The sequence below is a fragment of the Phyllostomus hastatus genome, unplaced genomic scaffold, assembly GCF_019186645.2.
Source record: "Phyllostomus hastatus isolate PE091 unplaced genomic scaffold, TTU_PhHast_1.1 phas_contig_58, whole genome shotgun sequence".
Lineage (NCBI taxonomy): Eukaryota > Metazoa > Chordata > Mammalia > Chiroptera > Phyllostomidae > Phyllostomus > Phyllostomus hastatus.
In genome coordinates this window covers 37,976,855-37,983,077 of record NW_025333916.1, presented here as the reverse complement: position 1 = coordinate 37,983,077, position 6,223 = coordinate 37,976,855, and positions in this window count along the sequence as shown.

Sequence of the window (6,223 nt, the reverse complement as noted above, 5' to 3'; positions counted from 1 at the left end):
GCAAATAACCTTTTTCTCTGATGCAATTCACAACATCCTCCACTTTGTTATCTGTAAAAGGTAATCACCTAAAGCAAACCTGTCCATAGTAAATGAGGACCATCCTTGATGTAATGTAACCAGAAAAACAATAAAATCCTGTCCAGGCAGGGGTTGGGGCCCTCTCTCTTAGGGAACAGCTATGCCATCCCTTTTTCTCCACAGGACTTCTACAGTCCATGTGAATTTGTTCATCACAGCCACAACACACGGACTCTGTGGGCTGGAGTCCACATCAGTATGTGCATGAGGGCAGGGAGCTAAGAGATGTGTCAGACTTCTCTCAAGCACGAGGAGCCATGTCTGAGATGGAAGTACCCTCACTGACACTGGCAAATGAGACAGCCTGTGAGAAAGTTACATAGCCATAAGTAGCGAATACTGGGTATCGAAGGTACTCACTCCCAGGGAACTTTTAATGCCATTTGTGTCAGAAACAGAATGCATATGTCTAACATGGTCATATCTCTAAAGCTGAAGATTGTTTAAAGAACACTTATAATTCTCAGCCCTCCTTGCAATTAGCAGGGTCTTGGAACTAATATTGGGCAACAAATTTTTAGCATTTGGGGCATGCATCCCTACTGCTTCCTGACTGGTACAGTAAGAAGCTCATGCTGATTCCAGTCTCCAGTCACTCTCCTTTTGCCAGTGGGATGAGAGGGCCATGTGGTCCAGATAGAAAAGCCTCCACTGGGAAGAATAAGGCCTCCTGCCAATCTGTGACTGAGAATTCAACTTGTGACTTAGAGTCCCTGAGATATTGGGGCTATTTCAGCATAACCTATACCTGGGTGAATATACTAAGTCACATGCATTGAGGTTAATAAAAATGTTACCTGTGCTAAAGACTACAAGTTCAAATAGTTTAGAAAGCTGTCATTAATTTTAAAAATCTTTTCATCTTGGTCCTGGCTGGTGTAGCTCAGTGGATTGAGCGTGGGCTGCAAACCAAAGTGTCGCAGGTTCGATTTCCAGTCAGGGTACATGCATAGGTTGCAGGCCATGACCCCCAGCAACCACACATTGATATTTCTCTCTCTATCTTCCTCCCTTCCCTCTCTAAAATAAATAAATAAATAAATAAATAAATAAAATCTTTAAAAAAAATCTCATCTCTTCATAAAATTAACCATTACTAAGTTTCCAATGTCTTCTTGAATAAAAATATTTTATGCGAATGCAAATCAATGTATTTACTTTTTACAAACTTGCTAACAAAAGAAGAAAATCAAACTCCATATACTTTGCATCTTGCTCTTTAAAATAATCATGTATCTTGACCACATGGTTGTATCTGATTCCTAAAAAAAAAAACTGTGTTGCAGAGATAAAACATAGCTAACCAGTAACAGTGGGAATTCTAAGATAAGACAGCATTAATCGCCACTGCAGGCTGTAAAATAGACTTTTGGATGCACGTTTTTACCGCCCTTGAAAGCATATCTCACTGTGATGATCAACCCCACATGTTTGGGACCAATCCACAGCCTCAAAGACATGGCCAGATGTCTGCCAGAGATGCTGGCCCCCAAACAAATATCTCTACAGGATTTTGAATCAATTATTTTAAACCATTTTTCTTAGCTCCTGGAAAATGTTTAAACAGGTTCTTACATTTATCTTTAACATTAAAAATTAATCAGTATAAATGGAGGACTCATTACTGGGGCTGAAGTGGACTCTTTTATCAGAAAGTAGATAATTTTAAATAATCATACAGGATTTTAAACCTCAAAGAAAGAAGGTGGAGTTTCCCTAGGAGATGCCTGCTCCTCCATATTTCAGTGTGAGAACATGGAGACGGCACATTTCAACTTTGAATCTTATAATACGAACCTGAAAGATACACCTTATTAGGTTCAGAGTTCCTTTAATAAACCATTGACATAATCCGGATTAGGGGGTGCTTCTTCCTGGGTTAACAGAAATAGCTTGTAACTAGAAACCAGGCTAGAGCGTGAGGAACTTCCTCAACGCCTGTGCTAAAAGGGACAGATGTCTTGACCTAAATGCAACAGCTGCATATGTATGTTTTAAGAATCAGATTTAATTTTTAGTCCCAGATGTGGTTCCAAGGCAAGGGTATCCCTAGGGAATCCTGAGCTGCAAGGATCCCTGAGCTGCAAGGATCCCCCGTTGCATAAAAAGAAGGGGAGAGATTCTACACAAGCATCACTGTCAGATGCCTAAGGCCACATCTGCAGGTAAATGAAGATGCAGAGCAGGCACTTCTTCCTCTCACTAGCTATGGAAAGGACAACTTTTACCCAGACAGTGATCACCCAGAGCAGTGGGACCAGGAGAGAAAAACTGAGAGGAAGAAGAGACAGAAGACTGTGACTTCAGGAAAAGGAGAAATAAGAAACAGAACTGGGTGATTTCTAAATGGGGAGTGAGGAGGCACCAGCACTATGAGAAGCCAGCGTTGGTCTTCTGAGTGCTCCCTAAGATCTGTGCAACTTCCCTCACTTCCCACAAACCCACTTTACTCACCCTGCATTTTAATTATTCATTTGAAATAGTCCTGGAGCTCACCAAACATGTCCATGAGATTGAGCGCTAGAAGGAAGAGAGATAAGGAGAGACTACTTAAGATCATTTAAACACAGTGAGGGAGCAGATTTACCCAGATTTACTCTTGCATATAGTCAATTACCACTGAGGTCCACAAATTTCCTTCCAGATAAAAGTACCATATAACTCACTTAAGACATCTGAAACTCCCAAATTGGTCATCATTGGTCACTGCTGTTCCTAGGCAATGATGTCATACAATGGGGATGGGTAACACCTCAGCCAGCAAGCAAGCCCATTCCTGAGATTATTCTGTCCCAGTACAATTGCCCCAGCTCACTGCCAGCCATAGAAGGCCCAACCCCTGAAAAGCAAGACACAAGTTCCAAAGAGAAAGGTATTGTGAAACTAGAAGATTCCTACAAAATCAGGGTGGAAGAAATGGTAGGGACTTACTTAAGCTTGCTTCAGGGATTTACTTAGGCCTTGATTCCAGCAGAACTGGCTACAGAAATCGTGGGAACCACTGCCAAATGAAAATACAGTCTTCTTTACAGATTATTAAGACTCAAGACTGCAAGAGCAGAGCATTAAACTATCCTGAGGACCTTCTAAATATGGGACCAGGGTCAAGACATGCTCTGACTCTACGATGATCCTCAAAGATTCGAGGGAAGCTTGGAATGCTTCACCAGAATATACAGGTGATAGGCTAGCTTTGCAGAAACACAAAAACAAAACAAGAAAGCACCTTGCATGTGGCTCTAGTGCTCTATGCACAACCTCGCAGAGGCATCAGCAGCACTGCATTCATTTCCTACCTCCAGCGAAGCTGACCCAGGAGATTAACCCTACAAAGCTGAGAGAATTGTTCCTCACCTAACAGTGATCTCCTAAGTACTTCATTAACCTGTTTGCTTAAGGTATTTCATTAACCTGGTTGCTTAAGGATGCTAAACTACAGGGCATGCAAGGAACAGGGCAGGGAAATTAAAAAATTAAATAGCCATACCTAATAGTGTCCTGACCTTAATATATCACAGGGGATTTACAAGCCCTTTTTGGGGCAACGTATGGAGGAGGCAAGGGGTTCTCAACTAGACCAACACCCCCAATGAAAAAGTGTAATCCCCTGAAAAACATTTAATGGAAAAATACAAAACTGTGGCCAGTAAATTATTTTCTAATGGAAAAAGTCAAATGTTATCATTATGTGATGCAGTCATTTAGGCTCCTGGCAGCATAGCTATTGGCATGCTCAGTGTTCTTTGGGAAACCGGTTTACGCAATGGTATCATGAATGCAAATCACTGGCTTATACATATCCACATTACTGCAGGGGTTTGGAACCAGACCCACGATGTGTCTGAGGTCTGCCTGCACTGAATTCCTCAGCACCTCATCCTCAGTTAGATTCAGTGCCAGACGGGGGAGCATACTGACTCAGAAAGTGCTTTTGTCAATAATTTTATTCTGCTGCTTTCTGTAAAATGGATCTGCTCATACTTGCTTTGCTGAACTATTGTGAAAATAAAGCATATGGCAAGTGCTCTGAGTGTTGTCTGGCAAATGGAAAAAAAATTATAGTTGATATTACCCAGAGCATTTTTCTTTATTCTGTTGTTTGATCCACCAATGTCTGGCAAGCTTACCAGAACTGTTTCCACCAACAGACAAAAGGGAAAGGTAATGAGAAAAAAAGAGACCCGATATCAGGCATATTTGCTTAAGTCATTTACCATTAAGATATCCTACAGTCCAGAGAACAGGACTGTTTTCAGGAAGAACTTGAGAGGTTGCCTACTTTGTGCTCAACATCATCAAAAGAACAGGTGTTAATTCGTACTGCATGATTTTTTCAATGGGAACCTTCAGGGAATCAGGCCTAATAAATCTTTAAAGATGTTTCCAGGATCAGGACACACGTTCAAGACTTTGCTCTTAGCACTTCCTGTCTTGATGTCAGTAACGCAGAAAGGAAGCCTTTGTTCCCAGGTGTGCTGCCTGAACCAGGAAGAGCTCACAGATCTGAATGAATGTCTTATTAAAACTCTCCCCGATCTCCTTGCTGAGAAAATTGTGCCCAAGGAAGCATGGTTTTACACTCTTTGCTGTGAACTCAAGAAAGGAGCAAAGAATGATTTATGAGACACACGTCAAAAATTGAGAAAAAAAGCCAGGAGTGTGACCTGATAATATATCAAGTGAGACTGGGCAAGTAACTGAGAAGAGTTTATTTCCCATTCACGCAGGCTCTTTTTATTCCTCATCTCCTTCTTAACGCCTACATAGTTATCTACTAAATTTTTAAAATTATACAAACATATTTAGTAGCACTTGGATTTTTTGTGCTTTTGTAAACTGCAGACTCCTTTAGGAGTATTGATAAATGAATAGTACCCCTAACCTCCAGAAACAATTATAAGAGAAACTGCAGAAAACTTAAAATAGTCTTGTGTGTGCGTGTGTGTATATATATATACACACACACACTTTTTAAATTCATTTCATATAATTATACAATTTTAAGCAATACCTTTTTTACTTATGTTGCATCACAAGTATTGCCAATTATTATTTTCTAGAGACACAAAACAGACATAAAAAATATTTTGTAAGATACTCATCGAGCCCTTACAGATCCACAAGCTATGGGATTGTCATCTTCACGTTGAGCCCAAATCAAACATGAAACAACTCTGACTATGGTTCTGGAAATCCTTAGGTTTCTGAGCCAAAGACTCCACATGCCCTGGGGAAGAGCTTCCTGTCCCACGTGGCCTCTGAGCTGCGCCTCCCTCTCCACCTCTAACACAGCTTCTAGTTCAGCCAGTGGAGCTATAGGTCTTCAGCTGAGTTTCCTGCTTGGCACATTATGTCTCTGCATTAGCTAGCTAAGTGTCACAGTCTTTCCGGCTGCTGTAACAAAATACCATGGACTGGTGGCTTACAAAGAGCAGAAATTTACTGAGCAGAAACGACTGACTTCTTGCAGTTCTGGAGGCTGGAAGTGTGAGGTGAAGGTGCCAGCAGACTGTGTCTGGTGGTGGGACTCTTCTTGGCTCAGGAATGGCCATCTCTTTGCTGTGAACTCACATGGCAGCAGGGGCAAGGGAGTTTTCTGTGGCCTCTTTTATAAAGGCACTAATCCCATTCAGGACCTAATCACCTCCCACAGGCCTCACCTTCAAATACCATTATACTGGAGATAAGTCTTCAATCTAGAACTTTGGCTGAACAGAAACATGCCATCTATAGCATTAGGGATGCCATAACAGAGTACCAGACACTGGCTGGAGTAACCAATAAAAATGTATGTCCTCATAGTTCTAGAAGCTGGGAGTCTGAGACCTGGGTGTTGGCAGGGTTGGTTTGTTGCGAGGTCTTCCTTCCCTGCCTGCAAATCATGTGTCCTAACATGGTCTTTCTCTGTGTGTTTGTGTTCTAATCTTTTCTCCTTATGAGGAAACCAGTCATATTGAATTAGGGTCCACCCTAGTGACCTCATTTTAACTCAGTTGCCACTTTAAAGGCCTTATTTCCAAATCTATTTCCAGTCACATTCTGGATTATGGGGGTTAAGGATTGAACATATGGATTTCAGGGGGCACAGTTCAGCACCACAATGAGAATAGGGTCCTGCTCAAGGCCAGCCCTTTGTTCTCCT